The sequence below is a fragment of the Herpailurus yagouaroundi genome, unplaced genomic scaffold (assembly GCF_014898765.1).
Source record: "Herpailurus yagouaroundi ecotype Mexico unplaced genomic scaffold, PumYag 141, whole genome shotgun sequence".
In the NCBI taxonomy this organism is placed as follows: Eukaryota; Metazoa; Chordata; class Mammalia; order Carnivora; family Felidae; genus Herpailurus; species Herpailurus yagouaroundi.
In genome coordinates, this window is record NW_024412396.1 from 7,438,002 (window position 1) to 7,462,115 (window position 24,114).

Here is a 24,114-nt window from a genome sequence, read left to right on the forward strand (position 1 = left end):
TTTTAATTATCTCCTGAGGCAAATACAAAATGGTATAGCCACTTTGGAAGATATTTTGGTGTTGCTTACAAAAGTACACATATTTTTACTATGTAATGTACCAATCATATTCCTTGGTATGTATCCAAATAAACTGAAATTTTAGTTATACCAAAAAAATCTGTCAGAAAATATTTATAGCAGCTTTGTTCATAACTGCCAAAAGTTGGAGACAATCCAGATGTCTTTCCACAGGTGAACAGATGAATAAACTGTGGTATGTCCACCAGTAAAATATTGTAGCACTAAAGAAATAAGCTAGAAAAATAGAAGAAAAATACAAACTTTCCCAGATAAATAAAAATTGAGGACATTTGCTGCCATTAGAGCTGCCTTGCAACAAATGAAACAAAAGGTTCACATAAATCAGAAAATCACATAAATCAGAAAAACTATATAAGGAAAAGAAGAGCATCAGAGAAGGAATAAATGAGAGTGAAATAAAAATTTCTATTTTTTCTTATTTTTAATTGATTTAATCATTTTTTTCAAAATAATAGCAATACATTTATTTGTATATATAATGTTTAAGTGAAATAAATGGAAACCATATAAAAGCAAAATGAATAGCAGCCATGAGAAAAGGGAAGAGAAGGAAGAATTAAGATTATTTTGTTATTATAAGGTACGTACACTATCCATAAAGTGACACAGCATCATTTGAAAGTAGATTTGAAGTAGTTGTAAATGCATATTGCAAACTCTACAGTAACGACTAAAAAAAGTAAAATAGCAAAATAAAACTACAACTGATATGCTAAAAAAGGAGTAAAATAGAATCATAAAATGCTCAATTAAGATTTAAAAAAGACAATTTGAGGAGGGTAAGTATTAACTCTTCTTTAAAATATCAGGACTACACCAAAATAAAATGTTTCTGTACAGTATAGGAAATCATCAACAGGACACAAAAGCAACCTACTGCATAGAAAAAGGTATTTGTAAATGATAGATCCAATAAGGGGTTAATATCCAAAATATATGAAGAACTTATATAATTCAACACTAAAAGAACAAACAATTCAATTAAAATGGGCAGAAGACCTAAATAAACATTTTTCAAAAGAAGACATACAGATGGCCATCAGACACAGGAGAAGATGCCTCAACATCACTCATCATCAGGAAAAGCAAGTTAAAATCACAATGAGCTACCACTTTACCTCTGTCAGAATGGCTAAAATCAAAAACACAAGAAAAAACAAGTGTTGGAAAGGATGTGGAAAAAAAAGGACTGTTGGTGGGAATGTAAATTGGTGCAGCCACTGTGGAAAAGAGCATGGTCGTTCCTCAAAAAATAAAATCAATATAAAATAAAATAAAATAAAATAAAATAAAATAAAATAAAATAACTATATAATCCAGTTATTCCACTGCTGGGTATTTCCCCAAAGAAAATGAAAACACTAATTCGAAAGATATATGCATCCCTATGTTTATTGCAGCATTATTTACCAATAGCCCATATATGAAAGTGTCTCTCAATAGATGAAAGAATAATGAAGATTTGTATAGATATATATACACACATGCATACACAAACATACACTGTGGAACATTACTAAGCCACACAAAATCATGAAATATTGCCGTTTGCAATGACAAGGATGGGCCTAAATGATATAATGCTAAATTAAATAAGTGAGAAAAAGACAATTACTACATGATTTCACTCATATGTGGAATTTAAGAAACAAAACATATGAACAAAGGAAAAAAAGAGACAAAGAAAACTCAGAGAGACTCAAAAACAGAGAACAATCTAGTGGTTACCAGAGGAAAGGAGGAGGCATGGGAGGGGGGCGGGAAATGGACGAAATAGATAAAGGGAATTAAGAGAACATTTATCTTGGTGAGAACTGAAAAGTGTACAGAATTGTTGAATTATTATATTGTAAACCCAAAACTAATGTAACACTGTATTCCAATTATACTTGAAAAAAAATATAATGTTAACTGTGGTGGCTCATAGAGCCTGGCTGGTTAAGACTTAAGTAAGGAATGTTTGCAGCCTGGGAAATGGATGGTTAAGTAGCACAGTAGACCAGGAAAAGCGGATCTCCTTTGAAATGGCAAGGCTAAAGACAGCCTCACCTTGCCTGTGAATCAACATGTTTTCCCATTACGTAAATGCTTCATCTAAAGTAGTAAAACAAAACCCCTTCCTATGACATTTACACTGCCCCTGTGACATATGCCTGCACATCACTCACTACCCTGATTGTACTGTTCCCCTGAGAATCTACGACTATGCTTTGTTCCTGCTTTTGAAACCACACATTCCTTTCCCCTGCACCCCTTGAAATGTACTGATAAGATTCTCAATAAAAACTGGAGAAGATGGGGCGCCTGGGTGGCTCAGTCTGTTAAGCCTCCGACTTCAGCTCAGGTCACGATCTCGCGGTCTGTGAGTTCGAGGCCCGGGTCAGGCGCTGGGCTGATGGCTCAGAGCCTAGAGCCTGCTTCTGATTCTGTGTCTCCCTCTCTCTCTGCCCCTCCCCTGTTCATGCTCTGTCTCAAAAATAAATAAACGTTAAAAAATTTTAAAAAAACAAAACTGGAGAAGAGCTTTTCTTGGAGCCATTGCCACTAGAGCGCTTGGCCCCCTTGCCCTCTCCTTTCTCTGATTCAGGAGTATGGAGTAATCGGTTATCTGCAGCCCCAGGGTTTGCTGGTCAAACCTGGCATTTAACAAAAGAAATAAATAAAAACAGAAGACTGAAAAAGAGTTGAAGACAAAAATAGGAGCAAAGAAAGCAAACAAAAAAGTTAGTAACAAGTAATGAATCACTAAATTTTACTCCTGAAACCAGTGTTAAATTATATGTGAACTTACTAGAATTTAAATAAAAATTTGAAAAAAAAATGAAATTAAAAAATTACTAAGTATACTACATATTCTACTACATCAGTTATCATTTTGAATGTCAATGCTTAATATACTAGTTAAAATCTAGAGATAGAGTGGATCAAAAAACAAAATCCAACTATATGTTGCCCATAAGAAACTTACTTTAAATATAAAGGCACATATAAATTAAAAGAGAATAAATGGAGAAAGATACACTACTAACATTAATCCAAAGAAAGTGAAGTAGGTATATTAATTTTAGACTCAGCAGACTTTAGACCAAGAAAAGTTACCAGAGAAAGAGGCAGATTACATAACGATAAAGGAGTCAATTATCTAAGAAGACATACGGCACTTAACACTTATACAACTAACAACAGGGCATTAAAATACTGAAGACAAAAACTGATAGAACTGCAAGGAGACATAGATAAATCTACAATTATAGTTGGACATTTCAAAACTCTTCTATCAGAAATGGACAGAGTTAACAGGCAGAAAATCAATAAGGATGTAGTTGAAATCAACACCATCAATCTACTGGATATAATGGACATGTATGGAATACTTCATCCAACAACAGCAAAATACACATTCTTCTCAAGCTCACATGAAACATTTCCCAAGACAGACCACTTTCTGGGCCATAAAACACATCTTAACAATTTTAAAATAATAGAAATAATGTAATTTCTGCTCTCAGACTATAACAGAATTAAACGAGATTGAAAATCTAAAGATAGATTAGAAAATTACAAAATGCTTGCAATTACATAACACATTTCATGTAACACATGGATCAGAGAAGCTATATCAAGAGAAGATTTTTAAAAATATTTTTTGAATTAAGCAAAAACATAAACTGTGGGATACAATAAAAGCAATGCTTAGAGAGAAACTTTTAGCATTTAAAAGGTTAGCATATATTAGAAAAGAAAAATATCTAAAATTAATAATTTTATCTTTCCCATTAGAAAACTAGAAGAGAAAATAAAATTCAAAGTAATCAAAAGAAAATAAATTATAAAAATTAGAGCATAACTCATTAAAATATAAAACAGGAAATCAATGGAGAATATTAAGGAAACTAAAAGGGGACCTCCTGAAAAGATCAATAAAAGTGATAAACCTCTAACCAGCTTAACTCTAAGTAAGATAAAGAGACAAATCACTACAGACAAATTGTTAATATCAATAACACAAGAGGGACATCACTACAGATCTCACTGACATTGAAAGGGTAATATGGAATGCTATGAACAACTCTAAACCCACAAATCTGAAAAACTATATGAAATGTACCAATTCCTTGAAGGATACAATCTGCCAAAATTCACACATGAAAAAGCAAACTGAGTAGTACTATATTCATTAAAGAAATCAATAACCTTCCAAACTAAAAGGACCAGGCCCAAAATTGTTTACTGGTGAATTTTTCCTTCCTTTTAAGGAAGAAATTACACTAATGATGTGTAATTACATACAATTCTCTGCTTCAGAATATAAAAGTAGAAGGAATATTACTCAACTCATTCTATGGGAGCAGCATTAGCCTAATACCCAAACTCAGGCAAAGATATTACAAGAGAACAAAGCTATAGACCAATATCACTAATGAACACAGTTGTGAAATCCTCAACAAAATACTAGAAAATTAAATTCAACGATATTTAAAAAGGATAATATACCACCAAATGGGATTTATCCTGGGTCTGTAAGTCTGGTTCAACATTAAAAAATTGCTAAAATTTAAAAAAAAAAAATTTAAAAAAAAAAAAAAAAAAGGGGCGCCTGGGTGGCGCAGTTGGTTGAGCGTCCGACTTCAGCCAGGTCACGATCTCGCGGTCCGTGAGTTCGAGCCCCGCGTCGGGCTCTGGGCTGATGGCTCGGAGCCTGGAGCCTGTTTCCGATTCTGTGTCTCCCTCTCTCTCTGCCCCTCCCCCGTTCATGCTGTGTCTCTCTCTGTCCCAAAAATAAATAAACGTTGAAAAAAAAAATTTTTTAAAATTGCTAAAATCCATTTTACCAACAACAGGAACAAGGTAAGGATGTCCCTTTTCACCACTACTTTTAAACACTATACTGGAAGTTCTAATGAATGCAGTAAGAAAAGGAAATCAAAGATATACGTATTGGGAATAAAGAAGTAAAAGGTGCCTTTGTTGTTAGATGATATGATCATATATGAAAATTCCAAAGAATCAACAAAAAAAAACCCTCTGGAACTAATGAGCTTTATAGCAAAATTGCTAAAGGTTAATATACAAAAGTCAATTGCTTTCCTGTATACCATCAATGAAAAATGGGAATGTGAAATTTAAAAACCCATAAAAAATAATGAGGGAGAGAAAGAGAGAAAGACAGAAAGTGAAAGAAAAGGAAAGAAAACAAGGACTTAGGTGTGCACATCTAATCAGATATATACAAGATTACATAAGGAAAGCAACAACGTCCTGATAAAAGCAATCAAGTAATTAAATAAATGGAGAGATAATGTTCATGAATAGGGAGTCTCAATAGCATCCAGATGCAAGTTCTTCCCATTTGATCTATAGACTCAATGCAGTCAAAATTCCAGCAAGTTATTTTGTAGATATCAACAAAATGATTCTAAAGTTTAAATGGAAGAACATCCACAAGAGCTAACGTGATATTAAAGCAGAAGAACAAAGTTGGAGGGCTGATGTTATACAACTTAAAATTTACTAGAAAGCTAAAGTAATCAAGACAGTGTGATATTCATAAAAACGTAGAAAAACAAATCAATGGAACAGACTAGAAAGCCCATAAATAGACCCACATAAATACAGGCAACTGATTTTGACAAAAGATTAAAAGCAATACAACAGAGTAAAGGCAGTTTTTTTTTTCCATCAATGGTGCTGGAACAAGTGGACATCCACATGTAAAAACAAAAAGAATTAACTCAAAATGAATCACTGACATCAATGTAAAATGCAAAACTATAATATTTCTAAAATATAACTTAGAGGAAAACCTAAATGATGTTGGGTATAGTGATTTTTTTTTGATACAACACCAAGGGCAGAAGCCATGAAAAAATCATTGATAAGGTGGACTGTGCTAAAATTAAAGGGGTGCCTGGGTGGCTCAGTCGGTTCAATGTCCAACTTCAGCTCAGGTCATGATCTCACAGTCCATGAGTTCGAGCCCCATATCGGGCTCTGTGCTGACAATTCAGAGCCTGGAGCCTGCTTCAGATTTTGTCTCCCTCTCTCTCTCTCTGCCATTCCCCCACTCGTGCTCTGTCTCTCTCTCTCTGTCTCTCAAAAAATGAATAAATGTTAAAAAAAAATAAAAAGTGTTCTGCAAAAGACAGTATCAAGAGAATGAGAAGGTAAACTACAGACTGGGAAATAATATTCGCAAAAGACACAGCTGATAAAGGATTGTCATACAAAGCATACCAAGACACTTACAAATTCAACAACAAGAAAACAAAGTCCAATTTAAAATGGGCCAAAGATGGGGCCCCAGCATGGCCCAGTCGCCTGAAAGTCTGACTGATGATTTTGGCTCAGGTCATGATCCCAAAGTCATGGGATGCAGCCCAGCAGTGGACTCTGTGCTGAGCATGGAGGCTGCTTGAGATTCTTTCTCTCTCTCCCTTGCCTTCTCCCCTGGTCACCAGCTCTCTCTCTCTCTCAAAAAACAAAACAAACCAACAACAACAAAAAAAGGTCAAAATATTTTTTAAAAACCCTCGCCAAAGAAGATAAACAAACGGAAAATAAGCATATGAAAAGATACTCCATATCAGGGAATACAAATTAAAACACCAGTGAGATACCACTACACATCTATTAGAATGGCCATTATCTGCAACACTGATAATACCAACTGCTGTTAAGGATGTGGATCAACAGGAAGGGCAACTCTCATTCTTTGCTGGTGAGAATGCAGAATGGTACAGCCACTTTGGAAGACAGCTTGGTTCTTCTTACAAAACTAAAAATACTGTCACCATATGAGCCAGCAGTCATACGCTCTGCATTTATTCAAATGAATTGGCAATTCTATCCACACAAAAGCCTGAACAGTTGACCTTTGAACGACACAGGTTTGGACAATGAATGTCCACTTACATACGATTATTTTTTTAAAAGTTGACAGCAGAAGCCATAAAACATTTATTTGCAACTGCTCACCCCAGTCTCTATGGTACTGAATCAAAAGCAATTGGCACACATATAGAGCCTGAGTACCCAGGGAGGCTCCCCAAAACCATCAGCAGCTACAACGGGCCCTGGGATTGGGAAAGATTGCAAATTGTCCCCATGCCCATAAAGTAGTTAGGCTGAGCACTCAGTGCTGGCAAGAGGTTGGGCTAAAGGGAAAACCCAATGCCCAGAGAGCAGTGCCAGTGCTGGGCAGGGGGCCCCATACTCCTTGGCTTGCCTCCCTCCCCTGTTCCCCATATGTTGCCCCAGTTCTCCAGGGCTGTGTTGGGGCAGTCAGGAGCCTCACACCCCTTTAGGATGGGCATGGAACCCCCCATGTGAAGACACCATAGCTGTGTGACCTCCCAGAGTCCGACACACTTGTGTGTGGCCATAGCTGCCAATGGCCACAGGCCAGTGGAGATGGAACAGCTATAATGTGCCTCAAGGCTGACACCTGGGCAACTACCACTGCTGAGCCAAGGCCACCAGGTTGCAGAATACGGCCATTGGAGGACCAGTCTCACTGCTGTACTACCTGTCTTGCCCAGTCGACCTATGCACAGAATGTTTTGCTATAAATATACGTAGAGTGCTGTTAATATATTTTCCCTTCTTTATGATTTTATTGTAAGAATACAGTATATATTACACAGAAGATACAAAATGTGTGCTAATCAACTATGTTATCAGTAAGGCTTCTAGTCAACTGTAGGCTGTTAGTAAAGTTTTGGGGAAGTCAAAGTTTATACATGGATTTTTGGATTGTGTGGGGTCAGCACCCCTGATCCCCTCCATTTTTCAAAGGTTAACTGTATATGGATATTTTAGCAGCTTTATCATAGTAGCCAAAATTTCAAAGCAACAAAAATGTTCTTCAGTAGGTGAATAAACTATGGTACATCCAGAGAATGAAATATTGTTCAGCATTAAAAACAAATGAACCATCAAGCCATGAAAAGACGTAAAGCTTCAATACCTACTACTAAGTGACTACTGGCCTGAAAATGCTGCATAGTGTATAACTCCAACTATATGACATTCTCAGAAATGCAAAAATATAAAGACAATAAAAATATCAGGGGCTGTCAGATATTAGGGATAAAGCAGGGATTAATACGTGGAGCACAAAGGACTTTGCAGGCAGTTAAACTATTTCGTATGAAACTACTTTGATAGATCTATGTCATTATATAGTCATTAAATCCCATAGAATGGACAACATCAAAAGCAAACCCTAATGTAAACTATAAACTTTGGGTGATCATGATGTATCAATGTAGGTTCAAGGTAGGATCATGATCTATCAATGTAGCACTCTGGTGTGGGATGTTAACAGTGGGGGAGGTAGGCACATGTGGGGAAAGGCAAACTCTGTACTTTCCACTCAATTTTGATATAAGCATAAAGCTGATTTGTAAAATAAACTCTATTCTTTAAACAAAACGTGTGCAATTATTCTTTAAAATGTGGTAACTCTCATAAGAGACAAAGAAATAAAGAACTACTGTGAAGCAATATAGATATACTAATTCACTTGATATGAATAAGGAAGCTTGACATCATTTCAGGGTTATCTATTTATCAGTTTAAATATCATCATTCCCAGGAAAACTCAAACTTTGTTATATGTTGAATTGTGCCTCCCCTCACACCCTAAAACAGGTATAGTGAACTCTTAATCTTCTGTATCTCAGAATAAGACCTTATTTCAAAACTGGGTCACTGAAGATGTAATTAGTTAAAATGGGGTCATACTGGAAAAGAATGGACCCCTAACTGAAGATAGCTGGTATCCTAATAAAATCACCAAATGAAAAGAGACAGACACAGTGAACATGCCAAGTGAGGACAAAGGCAGAGATGGAAATGATGCACCTACAAGACAAAGAACACCAAACACTGCCAGCAAGGTACCCTAAGATAGGATAGGCAAGGAAGAATTTGCCTACAGGTTACAGAAGGTACACAGCCCTGCTGACACCTTGATTTTAGACTTCTAGCCTTCAGAACTGTGAGATAATAAATGTCTGTTGTTTTAAGTCACCCATTTTGTGGTACTTTGTTGTTACAGCCTAAGTAACTAATACTTGTCCTACAAGCAATTCAGAATCTTTATAGAGTCTTGTGGTTTGCCTCTATTTTGACAGTCCATTGCGAATCTGCCACCAGACCAAGTTATAATAGAAGAAAGAGATCACATTTTAGGCAACTTTTTAGGCATCCTTTTATGTGTTAAATGAATTACTGAAAATCAAAAATAAAGAAATTTCAGTATTCCTATTAAATAATAACATTTATCAAAGGCTTATTTTGAGGAAACTATTCTTCTAGAATTTGCTTCTACTACCTCACTCCATCTCTGAAGAATCCTGAGTTTCATCTCTCTTAAGACATGAGGAGACAATTACTGCTTTACTCCCATTTTCTAGATTAGTAAACATGAAACCTACTAAATTATAAACCTTATATAAGTAGGGCCATTGGGACTTAAGTCCAGACAGTATACCCATAGAGTATGAATTCTGAACGGCTTTGTTATATACATTTTTATTTTGTCTCATGTGCACTAAAATGTATGTTCCAGGGGCTCCTGGGTGACTCATTCAGTTGAGTGTTTGACTCTTGATTTCAACCCAGGTCATGATCTCCATGTCGTGGGATCTAGCACCACATTGAGCTCCACACTGAGCATGAAGCGCCTCTCTCTCTCTCTTTCTCTCTCTCTCTCTCTCTCTCTCTCTCTGCCCCTCCCCTGCTCACACATGTGCAATCTCTTTGAAAATAAACATTAAAAAATAAAATAAAGTAATTTAGAACTAAATATGTTTGACAAAGAATCATTGTTTCTAGAGGTTCTGCCACATGATCTTAATGCTCAAGATATAGTTGGGTCAAAAGACTTGGATCCAAGTTATGTATAAGTTACTACCTGTGTGATCTTCACAAAGTCCCTCAATTTTCTGTTTCCAATTTCTTCATCTCTATAATTAGAACATATATTTCGTGGGTTTGTGAGAATTAAATGAGACAATATATATGAGATAGCACTTGTAAATTATAAAATACCATGTTCATTAAAATTCAGTATTTTTAAGGCGTTTCCTTCTATGGCTCATTTTAAGAGCCACAGAATTTACTTAGTTTCTGTTTTTGAAGTACTTCCAATATGTTGGCATATCTTTGAACAGAAAAAACTCATTTTTTTTGATCCTCATGATGACATTAGAATGAGCAAGTAGCTACAATTTAACTTTTTCAGGGAGTCCTATCTCTGAGTGCCATCTCATAACTACATGGTAGAATATCAGATAGTAAATAGAAATCACTGTCCAAGGAATTTGATAGCAGTCACACATTTGACACTGTACAATAGTTTAACAGATTTATCATTTTTTTTCTTTTCTCTGACTACAGTAAAATTCTCATAAATAATTAATCGGTCAGAAGTATTCTGTGAAATACAAATATTAGCTGCTATTTTACAGAGTCAACTGACAAAAATAGAGACTAGATTTTTTAACGAATTGTTTATTGTGAAGCAATTACTGTAACCAAATAAATCACAATTAGAACATCCATCTGCTAGGACATGAAATTATTTATAATTATATCCAAACTGATATAATATTAAAAATCACATAGTGAAAAGAAAGACCTGGGCTTCCAATTCTGGCTATACAAACTTAAGCAAGTTAACTAATATATTTGAAACTTCATTTCCTAATGTTCTTAATATGAGAACATAACTATCTTTTGGGGGTATTGTAAAGATTAAATAAGAAAGTACAGGTTAAAAAAAAGGAAGCAAATACAGGTTTCTTCGATTAGCTGAAAGAAAGTAGAACATTCTTCTGAAAACTTTCTCAAGAAACCCTAAGCCAAAATGTCATCAAACAAAGAAGAGTATCCCCTACTTTTTGAAAGTTTACATTATGCCACTAGCTTTTACAAAAGACCTACCTTGGTACCTGTGTTTTCTTTTTCCTTTTTTTTTTTTTTAAATTGTTTATTTTTGAGAGAGACAGAAAAGGAGCTTGAGCAGAAGAGGGGCAGAGACAGAGGGAGAAAGAGGATCTGAAGCAGGTTCCATGCTGACAGCAGAGAGCCAAATGCAGGGCTTGAACAAAAGAAGTGAGCCATGAGATCATGACCTGAGCCTAAGTTGGATGCTTAACAGACTGAGCCACCCAGGTGCACCCCTGTTTTTCCTAACCAAAAGAAATCCAAAGAAGATTTTACTTTTATAGAAAAAAGTACTACTAAGGTAGTACCTACTAAGGTGGGTCCTTCATAAAACAGAAGTGGTGTAACAGGAACATTCAGAAAGCAGGTGCTACTTGTATATGTAAATGGTTCTGTCATAGTAACTATCTTTTGTTTTTTTAATATAAAATTTATTGTCAAATTGGTTTCCATACAACACCCAGTGCTCATCCCAACAAGTGCCCTCCTCAATACCCATCACCCACTCTCCCCTCCCTCCCACCCCCCATCAACCCTCAAGTTTGTTCTCAGTTTTTAAGAGTCTCTTGTGGTTTGGCTCCCTCCCTAGCCTCTTTTTCTTTCCTTCCCCTCCCCCATGGTCTTCTGTTAAGTTTCTCAGGATCCACATAAGAGCGAAAATATATGTTATCTGTCTTTCTCTCTATGACTTATTTCACTTAGCATAACACTCTCCAGTTCCATCCACGTTGCTACAAAAGGCCATAGAAACTATCTTGTGGAAGATCCCTGACTATATGTCTTCCCTTCCCCTCTCATTCTTTACCTCATTTTCTTTTCATCTTTTATTTCAAATGTCAATCATGCATCTATGGGCAGACATTGTTATAGAATGAAACAGGAATACAACAAGAGAGTTTGACTAAGAACACTTTATCTTCTCCACATTTATCTTGACCACCACTATCCCCAGTTCTTACAACCTTAAAACTATTAAGTTTTCAAGTAAACTTAATAGTGACAAGTATTTTCACACCTAATTATCGCATACATTCTCACCACATCGTGCAAGTATACTTTAACTACAGAGATAAAGAAATCAGAAATCAAAAATTTTAGAAGAGGAAGAAACTGACAGTCAACATAATAAGAAAGAGATGGTGGGCATAAAGTGCTATTATTAAAAAATGATGCTTTTCCAAAGAGATAGACCATTTGTCTTTTAGTTGTACACTTTTGGTGTTTTAAGTGAGTGCAATAAATTCTAGGACTAAATATCATCAATATCAAAGATTTGAACACTCTAAGTGCTTCCCTTTCTCCTAATACAAAAAGCAGGCAATTCTCAGTTGTTATAGTAGCACCATGTGAAATCAGGGACATAGCCTCCCACTATACTTGTGCTCTACCATTCTTAGCCCAGAGGATTTCTGCTCAATGCAGTAGTAGAGTCTTAGATGATTGCTGAATTCCAGAAATCCTGTCTGGATTGTGAGCACAGATGAGTTGAGGAGGGCATCAAAAAAGCACATGTGCTTACTGTGTGCACCACTCTTAATAAGCTTTCAGAGTACAACTCAATAATTTCTATTCATGTTTTATTGTTTACCTTCAAGTATAGCAGAAGCTGGAATATTGACATTTAACTGGGCACGTTGCTCCCCAGAATAAAGTCAGAATCTTCTTACAAAGAAAGATGGAATTGTTATTGTAAAAGCATAAAGAAGACTTGGGGCACCCGGGTGGCTCAGTCGGTTAAACCTCCAACTTTAGCTCAGGTCATGACCTCACGGTTTGTGAGTTTGAGCCCCATGTCGGGCTCTGTACAGACAGCTCAGAGCCTGGAGCCTGCTTCGGGTTCTGTGTCTCCCTCTCTCTCTGCCCCTGCCCCCACTCATTCTTCATCTCTCTCTCTCTCTCTCTCAAAAATAAACATTAAAAAAAAAAAAACACAAAGACTCTGCTTCAAGGGAGTAATTTTTATTTACTAGAAAGTTGAGGCACTGGAGTACCTGAAATAGTGACATGAGAAACTTCTATCAAATAGCATAAGGAATATGGTTGACAGCTATCACCCCAGTCAGCCAACTCAGGTACTATACTTCATTGGTTTAGACTTTGCTGCATTGCTGTGATTTATTATTCTCCACCCATTTAAACATCTTTAATGAAACTGACAGGAAAATTTCATTAACTTTCATTTAATTAACCTTACCTGATAAATTAATAAAAAATGTTTCTCTTTCCATTTATTATTTAATTACAGAGTTAGATAATAGAGTTCACTCTGATTTTCATTTTTCCACACCAAAAAAATGCAGTTTATTTATAAATATCTAGTAATACATATTTGAAACTCAAGTATACCCTTCAATAGTCCCAGAATTTGAATCAGCTATTTAAAATATTTGTTTCCTTGTTTGGTCATTATTACATTACTCACTAAACATTAATCTTTAGTTCAGCAATATTTTATCTACTATTACTATGACCAACAATATTAAAAATAATAATAGTTATCATGTGTTGCTTGCTTACTATGTGCCAGACATTTTATCATTAATCTTTATAAAAAAACTTAAAGGAGTATTATTATTATTGTAATTATATAAATGAGGAAACTCAAGTTTAGAGACACTGTATTTCCAGATAGAATTGGGGCCAGGTTCTTAATATAGGAAGGACTACACTCTTAAACACCATATAATTGATTCCAAGCTGTGATGGCACTGAATCCCTGGCCCAACACTGGAGTCACTATCTCCAAGTTTCTTTTTCCTTTAATGTTTATTTACTATTTTGAAAGAGAGAGAGAGAGACAGAGTGCAAGCAGGGGAGGGGCAGAGAGAGAGGGAGACACACAATCTGAAGCAGGCTCCCATCTCTGAGCTGTCAGCACAGAGCCCAACATGGGGCTCAAACCCACAAATGGTGAGATCATGACCTGAGCCCAATTCAGAAGCTTAACAAACTGAGCCACCCAGGCACCCCTCCAGGTTTCTTGTAACATCAACAACAACAAAATCATTATTGTCTAGGCCATATTACCATAGTATCTTGTTATTTGTAGCATGCTAACATATATGTGTAACATGTAAGGACGAAAACCTATTTTTTATAGTATACACAAACGGTAAAAACTAGAATTATAGACTAGTGTAAGGCAAAACAGTTTTTATTATAAATTTCATAAGAACTAAAGAACTAAAGAAGTATTAGGTCATACTCCTACATCATAATATTTCTAAACCAAAAATGGAATACTCTTAAACATATCTGAACAAAGTATTTTTATAATTTTAAGTCTGTTCATATTAAATATTTTACAAAGTTATAGGAATTACTTGTGCTTATCAGCACCCATATTTTTAAATTAGAGCTTAATGATTTTAATCAAGCACTTATATGTTTAATTGATTTCAATGCATATTATCAGATTTCTAACATCTTTGCTACCTTTATTCTTAAATTAATTTGATTTACCAATTAGTAATCAAAACATAAATGTCTTTTGAATTATTTTTTTTATTATAATATCTGAATGGTAACAGTGCTAGCTACAAACAATTTTTGGGCCACAATCATTTTTCACTGAAAGCTATGACAACAGTGTTTTATCTTTATCATTTATTGTTTTAAAAAGTTCTGTCTTTATTTTCTTTCAAGTAAATATTTCTTTAATTCAAAATTCTTTAGAAGTCTGTGTGTGTGTGTGTGTGTGTGTGTGTGTGTGTGTGTGTGTGTATGTGTATTCTTTTTCTTTTAATTATCTTGTAAAACAGTGAACTGTGTCTAAAGTCCATCTGGTCTTTGTGAGATTTGAAATATGATTGACTGCTGTTACTTACCATTCATATTAATTGTAATTCCTGTTTCATGTACTGGCTTTGATTATATAATAGCTAATATTTATGATTTTCATTTGTTCTCCATTGTCAAATATCCTCATTCTACTCTTTTTCATTATTTTTTCTCCATTTTGTATGTGTTCTAGAAATGTTTCCCAAGTTCATATATCACTACTCTTCTATTTACTGTTTCAAATTTTAGCTTCTGTACTCTTGGTTCCATTATTCTTTCTCATTATCTAATCTTGATTTCCTTTTACTTTACCCTACTGTGGTTTAAGAAGAGGGAGGCAGTGTGCATAGTGGTTAAGCATACAGTTTCTGAAGCTATCTGCACTTAGCAGTGGTATGCTACGACAAGTTAATGAACTCTGTATATCACTTCCTCACCTGTAAAACAGAAGATTAATGGCAATTTCTTCAAGAAGAGTTGGGAGATAAGTCAGTTATAATACATAAGGTTATTAGAAGAGGGCCTGACGCATGGCATTGCTATATAAATGTGTGCCATTACTAAGAGATACAACATACTTCTCTATATCTGAATATTAAATTGTTCACATTTAATATTTACTTGTGTTTCATGAAATAACTATTCCTAAGAAAGACTTTTTAAGAGAATACTTGGAAAAAAAATTTTTTAAGTTGGAGATGTTTTCATTATTCACATGAACCAAGACACTCACCTCTTATAAAAAGAGTTCTAACCAGTCCAGATTTAGAAAACCTAAGGACCTCTGCTCAATCAAACCCTCAATTAAGAATCCAGGAAGACTCTTTATAGAAGGAGATCTTACAGTTCTAATGAGGCTTTATAATATCCATTCTTCTATTTTATATGCCCAATGAAACTGCTACCTTCATATACCTTATATGTTGAATATTATTCTAGGCACTAATGCCCCTCCCTCTTTCTTGGAGGTTAACCATTTAAGTTTGGAGAGACATGTTATAAAGATTATGATCATTTTCATGATGATACATTTTCATCAATGGTAAATGCTACAAAAATATAAAAATCTAAAAACAGAAAATGGAATATATTACATTGACTCTAAGTGCAGTGCTGACCATGTTAGGAAAAAAACAGTCATGAAAACAATGTCTTAAAGAAGCACCAGTTGAAAGAATTGAATAACAACAAGTGGTCAAATCACACAAACATCTCTGGAGAAGGCCTTCCAGTTATGGACATGAGAATGAGGTTTTAAAAAGTGAAGAAAAGCCAGTATGGCCAAAAAAAAAAAAAATGAACAAAAAAACCCAACAACAACAACAACAACAACAACAACAACAACAACAACAACAAAAAACATGGTCCAGAGAGAGATACTTGACATGAGGTCAAAGAAGTAAGTGAAATTAGTCAGAGAAAGACAAAAATCATATGACTTCACTCATATGAGGACTTTAAGAGACAAAACAGATGAACATAAAGGAAGGAAAACAAAAATAATATAAAAGCAAGGAGGGGGACAAAACAGAAGAGACTCATAAATATGGAGAACAAACTGAGGGTTATGGGAGGGATTGTGGGAGGGGGGATGGGCTAAATGGGTAAGGGGCACTAAGGAATCTACTCCTGAAATCATTGTTGCACTATATGCTAACTAATTTGGATGTAAATTTAAAAAAATAAAAAATAAAACAAGTTAATAAAAAAAGATGTAGAAAAGAGGACAGCATGTAGTAAATTGTAGATAAAGACAAAAATGTATTTTCTTTAAAAGACTATGTGAAGTTTGATGTAGGGTATAATCATTATGTGTATTACATGGATTACAAGTTCAAGTATGGAAGCATGAAAAATCATTAAAAATAATTTTATTATTGTTGAAATGAGAGATGGCAATACAGATGGGTTATAACAGTAAAAAATGTTGGAGAATAAGTTATGAGCCTGTAGGAACTCAAATAGAAATAGTATGTGAGAATGAGGAAAGGGAGGGAACAAGGCTGACTCATATATAAACATACATACACAGAGACATACATATATATTTAAATATAAATAGTTATAGTTATGTGCATACATACGTATTCCTTATTTACCGATATTGATGCTCCTATTTAAAAAATTCTTATCAAGCTCTTAATTCTATAAGAGAACCCTAATACAGGAGGCACAATAGTCCAGGTAAGAGATGATTAAGACTGAAATAGAGTCAGAAATAGAGGAATTAAAAGTAAAATACAAACGTTAGAGACTAAGAAAAAAATCATCAGGATGTAGTGATTGATTAATCATACTGAGGATAGGAGGGATTTGGCCATATAGAAGAAAAAAACAACAATGTTTAGTTCAAGATTTAGAGGCCGTATGCTTTGAAGAATAGTGCTATCATTAACAGAAAGAGGCAAGCTAAAAGTACATGTAAGTTTGGGAGAGAAGGTCATGAGTCTAGTTGAATACTGAATATAAAATAATAAAAAGATAAGCAAGTGGAAATGCTCTTTGGCGATGCGGCATCATGTCTCAGGAGAGAATGAGACTAGATGTAAGGTGGAGCATATCTACATAAAGGTGATGGCTGAGGAATCCAAATTAGAAAGGTCCCTGTAAGAGAGAATCAAGAAAGGATCTGCGAACAAAAATGACATTTCTAAAAGCATTATGCCTCTTCCTTTTCCATTCCTTTTTATGTAGTCCTAGATATCTAAGAGCAAATAGAGGAGGAAATGTGGACTGGATTAGCTATTTTTAAATTCTTGTTTCAGAATTTAATTACTGCTTAAACTATAACTACCACCAAATTCATGTTCTTTTTTTTTTGTTTTGTTTTTTGTTTTGTTTTTTTTTGGTTTTTTTTGTTTTTAATTTTAATTTTTATTTTTATTTTTATTTTTTTATTTTTTTTTATATATGAAATTTATTGTCAAATTGGTTTCCATACAACACCCAGTGCTCATCCCAAAAGGTGCCCTCCTCAATACCCGTCACCCACCCTCTCCTCCCTCCCACCCCCCATCAACCCTCAGTTTGCTCTCAGTTCTCAACAGTCTCTTATGCTTTGGCTCTCTCCATGTTCTTTATAAGTAAGGATAAAACAATATATGTGAATGGATTTTCCTTGGCAATTTCAATATGGGCAAGTTGTAGTTTTAGATTTTTATTTTAGTTAGCACACATCTTTTAATGTCCACTTCTCTGTGACAGTAAAGGGTGAACTAAATTGATACATAAAATTTGATACAGACTATCACCATTTTTATCAAAAGCAAGTGGACCTTTATGATTTATCTCAAAATAAATTAAGTATATACTTTTTACTGGAGTAAATTCCTTAATTTCATATTACCTTACTTTCTTCAACTGCTTTGGAAGAACAAGTTAGCCGGACACTTCAGCTTATGGTTTTCAGTAATAATATGCTTTGCCTTTAACTCTCAAGAATGATGGTACTAGAATAAATCAATAGAGATAATTTCTTCTATATACTATCTTCTAAACTAAAATCTCTCAGATAATAAGTATTTATTGTGTGGATTTCAAGTTATGAAGTAAATCAGACTTACTTAAGGTGCTCCTTAGTGAGAGACATTCTTGGGCTTTGCCCTCAGAGATCCTAATTCAAAAGCCCAAAGTGAGGTAGAAATCTCCATTTATCATAGTTAAGGCCGATTCATCTGGTAGATCAATCTATTAAAGTTACTGGTTTATTGAATCTTCACAGATTACCTAACATTATATTCATTGTTGGTGATTTTTGCTTAATCATCAATTCTGCAAAGATTTTCTACCTAAATTGGGACTGGAGAGATTTAGGCTACATTAAAGGCCTCTGGCTGAGTACCTTTTATAGACTGTCTTAAAGTGAAGGTTACTGTCCCAATATGCTCCTTTAGATAAATACCTTCACCTTTATAGAACAATTCAATCTAATTTATTCTTCACATGATTCATTTTTTTAAATCCTTTATCAAATTTCTCAAAATTTCTTCATTCATGATTATTATAATGGTTACACAATTATGTCATGGCATTACTTTTAACCCCTACAATACTGCTTTTTACAAGCAATTATATGTCTCATCTTATATTTTAACATTAAAAATATGGTAGAATATTAGGAGATGATTAATGCCAAATGAACATTACTACCTATAATTTGTATCTGTTTTCTTAAATCAAGATTATAGGGGTACCTGAGTGGCTCAGTCAGTTAAGCGTCAGGCTCTTGGTTTTGGCTCTGGTGGTAATCTCAGAGTTTGTGAGACTGAGCCCAGCAGAGGGCTCTTTGCTGACAGTGCAAAGCCTGCTTGGGATTCTCTCTTGCCCTCTGTCTCTCTGCCCTTCCCCTCCTTGCTCACTCTCTCTCTCTCAAAATAAATAAATAAACTTTAAAAACTTTTTATAAGAAGGATTATATATATGGGGCATTTGGGTGGTTCAGTTACTTAAGCATCCAATTCTGGATTTCGGCTCAGGTCACGATCTCACAGTTGGTGAGATCCAGCCCTCCCTCCCTCGTGTGTGTGTATATATATGTATATATGTGTATATACATGTATATATATGTATATACATATACATATATATACACATATGTATATGTATATGTATACATGTATACATATACATATACATATGTGTATATATGTGTATATGTATGTATATATGTATATGTGCGTGTCAAATAGATATAATATATATGAATATATGTAAATGTTTATTAGCTATGTTTTCTTTTGTTTAAACATTTATTTATTTTGAGAGACAGAAACAGAGCATGAACAGGTGAAGGGCAGAGAGACAGAGAGACACAGAATCCAAAGCAGGCTCCAGGCTCTGAGCTGCCAGCACAGAGGGACTTGCCAGACATGGGACTTCAACCCACGAATCGTGAGATCATGACCTGAGCCAAAGTCAGACATTTACACAACTCAGCCACCCAGGTGCCCCTAGTAGCAATCTTTTCTAATCAATATCCATAAACCTATCAATTATTACCAAATATTTAGGCTGTGTCAGTTTTAAGTCTTCCCTAGTTTTAACTATTCAATAATTATTACAATGAATAGTTTGGGAAAAGGAGACTATCAATCTCCTATACTTTTCCTTAAGGCTTTTTAAAAGTCTTTTTAGAAATCTATTATTTGGGGGAATTCTTCAAGATGTCAGTATAGGAAAATCCTGAATTCACCTCCTTCTATGGGCACACCAAACCTACAATTACATATGGATAATTTCCCTCCGAGGAGGATCTGAGATTTCTTTTAAATTTATTTATTTATTTTGAGAGAGAGAGAGAGAGAGAGAGAGAGAGGAAGAGAGAGAGAGAGAGAGAGAGAGAGAGAGAGAGAGAGAGAGACAGAGAGGGAGGGGGAGAGAGAGAGAGAGAGAATGAACCTAACAGCACTGAGCCTGACATGGGGCTTGATCTCACAAACCATGAGATCATGACCTGAGCTGAAATCGAGTCAGATGTTTAACTGACTATGCCATTCAGGCACACCAAAAGACATGAAATCTAGATGAACTACTTTTCCACAATAATGGATAAAAAGACCAATCCAGACAGGGAGGAGAAGCAGAGACACAATCTTTACAAAAACTCTAAATCTGGTGCAGCAAACATAGCAAGGCAAGGATCTCAGCAGTGCAGTGCTTCTCCTGGCAGAGCAATGGGTTGGTACCCCACCTAAGGCACTTTAACCCCTGGGATCTGCACCAGACAGACAAGCTCCTAAAACAACTGGCTTAGAAAACCAATGAAGCTGATGTCCAGGAGACCCAAATTGCTGTAAGAAATGGAGATTACTCTTTTAAAAGGTTCACATGGGGTCTCACTCACTCCATATATGCCACAAAAAAGCAGTTTGAAAACTACCTACATTATGTTTACTAATCTAAAAGCATCTGGTAGAGGGGCAGGAGATGGCTGAAACTCCCCAGAGACAGATGCACTGGCAGATTCCATTTTTTTACTCTCCATCTACCATACTAACACAGGAGGGTGAGCTCAGACACAGAAGCCTCCCATCACTTTGCTAAGACAGGCAAGGGAAATCCAGGCTAGATGGGTTTCTGGAGCTGGACTGCAGAGGGAGTTGCAGCTCTGGAGCTCTTGCTGGGACAAATAAAAGCAAATGGTCACTCCATTCTACTTCTCCCTAGCTAAGGTCAGTAAGCATGGAAATTGTGACATTCCTTGGCTCCCTGGCTGGGGCTGGCAAGTGTGAGTTGTCATGCATTCTGTTCCCAACCTAAACTTGGCATCCACACACAGACAAGGCACTCTCTTCGTGCATTCCTGAAGCCCATGGGGGAGGGGGAGCAGTTAAGACAATTTACTGTTGCCTTTCTGAAGCCAGTGAGCATGTCTCACCCCTTAAACTATCCAGCTGCCTACTTAAGCAGCAAGCATATGCAGTCCATGCAAGGGATGCCCCTTGAATGCCTGGCCCTGGTAGCCCAAGGGGCTGGCATTACTAAGCTCCATAGGAATGTAACAATGGTAAAGATAGTTCCTGGCAGGCCGTCACCTCCCAGGGCACTGCACAGACAGCAGACTAAAACATGGAAGACCAGCCTTCCATGGAAAAGGCCTTTTACCTAGCCTGCAGTTTCAGCCTGAAGGACAGGATTCAGGTTCCCCATACATCTAGAGACTAAGGCAATATTCCCAAGGTATGTAAGTAGAGTAACACCGACCTTGTGTACCTCCTTGGCTTCACTACAGTGACAATACTTCCTGGAGAGGAGTTTATAGAGTAATATGGGAGCTTGAGTTTTCCAACTGTTACCCAGGAAACCCCACCAGATCTCCTGGTCTGGATCCCAGCAGCCCTGCAGCCCTGGAGGACTGTATGTATTTGGAAGCTTTAACATCTGCTGAGTATCTGGCTCCTAATCAGCCTAAAACTAGGTGCTAAATGACATTGCTGTCCTTGAAACACTCACAGGTCTTGGCACACCCTCAACAATGGAGACGTATCAGGAATAAATCAGGTGACTTAGATAATCCTAAAGTTTTCAGAGACAACCAAGAGGTAGGGTAATGTTGAATGGCAGTTTATCACATATGCAAATCTACTTCTAGATAGAGAGGCAGCTGTTTGCCTAATACATAGAAACAGAGAGTCAAGCAAAATGACAAGACAGAGAAATATGTTCCAAATGAACAGAACAAGACAAAAATCTCAGAAAAGGAACTTAATTATACAAATATAAGTAATCTACCCAATAAAGAATTCAAAGTAATGTTCACACTAATAGTGAACAAAGATGCTCTTCAAATTTGGGATAAGAATGGATAAACATAATCAGAGTGTGAATGAAAAGATACGAAATAGAAGCAAGTACCAAATGGAAGTCACAGAGCTGAAGAATATAATAACCAAACTGAAAAATACACTACAGGGCTTACAGCAGCCTGGATGAAGCAGAAGAAGAGACCAACAAGATGGAAGATAAAGCAAGGGAACTAAGCCAGACAGAGCATGTTTGAGGAAAAAAAAAAAAAAAAAAAGAATTGTGAAAAATAAAGACAACAGGGGCACCTGCGTGGCTCAGTCGGTTAAGCATCTGGCTTTGGTTCAGATCATGAGTTCAAGCCCTGCATCGGGCTCTCTGATGTCAGTGCAGAGCTTGCTTTGGAACCTCTGTCTCCAGAGAGAGGGAAGATGGCGGCGTAGGAGGACGCTGGGCTCACCCCGCGTCCTGCTGATCACTTAGATTCCACCTACACCTGCCTAAATAACCCAGAAAACCACCAGATGATTAGCAGAACGGAGTCGCCGGAGCCAAGTGCAGACGAGAGGCCCACGAAAGAGGGTAGGAAGGGCGGCGAGGCGGTGCGCGCTCCACGGACTAGAGGGAGGGAGCCGGGGCGGAGGGGCGGCTCGCCAGCCAAGCAGAGCCCCCGAGTCTGGCTTGCAAAAAGCGGAGGGGACTGACGGACTGTGTTCCCACAGCAAGCGCGACTTAGCATCTGGGAGGTCATAAGTTAACAGCTCTGCTCAGAAAGCGGGAAGGCTGGAGGACAAAGGGAGGGAGAGCTGCTGAGCCCCCGAACGACAGAGCTCAGTTTGGTGGGGAACAAAGGTGCTCGCCAGCGCCATCTCCCCCGCCCATCCCCCAGCCAAAATCCCAAAGAGAACCAGTTCCTGCCAGGGAACTTGCTCGCTCAGCACAAACACCCAACTCTGCCCTTCTGCGGAGCCAAACGTCCGGCAGCGGATCTGACTCCCTCCTGCTGCCACAGGGCCCCTCCTGAAGAGGATCACCTAAGGAGAAGCAAGCTAAACCTGCCCCTCCTGCCCCTGTGCACCTTGCCTACCCACCCCAGCGAAGATCCCCAGCATCACAAGCCTGGCAGTGTGCAAGTAGCCCAGACAGGCCACCCCACCCCACAGTGAATCCCGCCCCTAGGAGAGGGGAAGAGAAGGCACGCACCAGTCTGACTGTGGCCCCAGCGGTGGGCTGGGGGCAGACATCAGGTCTGACTGCGGCTCCGCCCACCAACTCCAGTTATACACCACAGCACAGGGGAAGTGCCCTGCAGGTCCTCACCACGCCAGGGACTAACCAAAATGACCAAGCGGAAGAATTCCCCTCAGAAGAATCTCCAGGAAATAACAACAGCTAATGAGCTGATCAAAAAGGATTTAAAGAATATAACAGAAAGTGAATTTAGAATAATAGTCATAAAATTAATCGCTGGGCTTGAAAACAGTATAGCTGACAGCAGAGAATCTCTTGCTACAGAGATCAAGGGACTAAGGAACAGTCATGAGGAGCTGAAAAACGCTTTAAACGAAATGCATAACAAAATGGAAACCACCACGGCTCGGATTGAAGAGGCAGAGGAGAGAATAGGTGAACTAGAAGATAAAGTTATGGAAAAAGAGGAAGCTGAGAAAAAGAGAGATAAAAAAAATCCAGGAGTATGAGGAGGAAATTGGAGAACTAAGTGATACACTAAAAAGAAATAATATACGCATAATTGGTATCCCAGAGGAGGAAGAGAGAGGGAAAGGTGCTGAAGGGGTACTTGAAGAAATAATAGCTGAGAACTTCCCTGAAGTGGGGAAGGAAAAAGGCATTGAAATCCAAGAGGCACAGAGAACTCCCTTCAGACGTCACTTGAATCGATCTTCTGCACGACATATCATAGTGAAACTGGCAAAATACAAGGATAAAGAGAAAATTCTGAAAGCAGCAAGGGGTAAACGTGCCCTCACATATAAAGGGAGACCTATAAGACTCGTGACTGATCTCTCTTTTGAAACTTGGCAGGCCAGAAAG

The 24,114-nt window shown here is 36.9% G+C and overlaps 1 pseudogene; it reads left to right on the top strand.

Moving 5' to 3' along the window:
* The first annotated feature begins 8,909 nt into the window (after positions 1-8,909).
* LOC121031375 (60S ribosomal protein L3-like) overlaps positions 8,910-24,114 on the top strand; it is a 113,742-nt pseudogene continuing 98,537 nt past the window's right edge.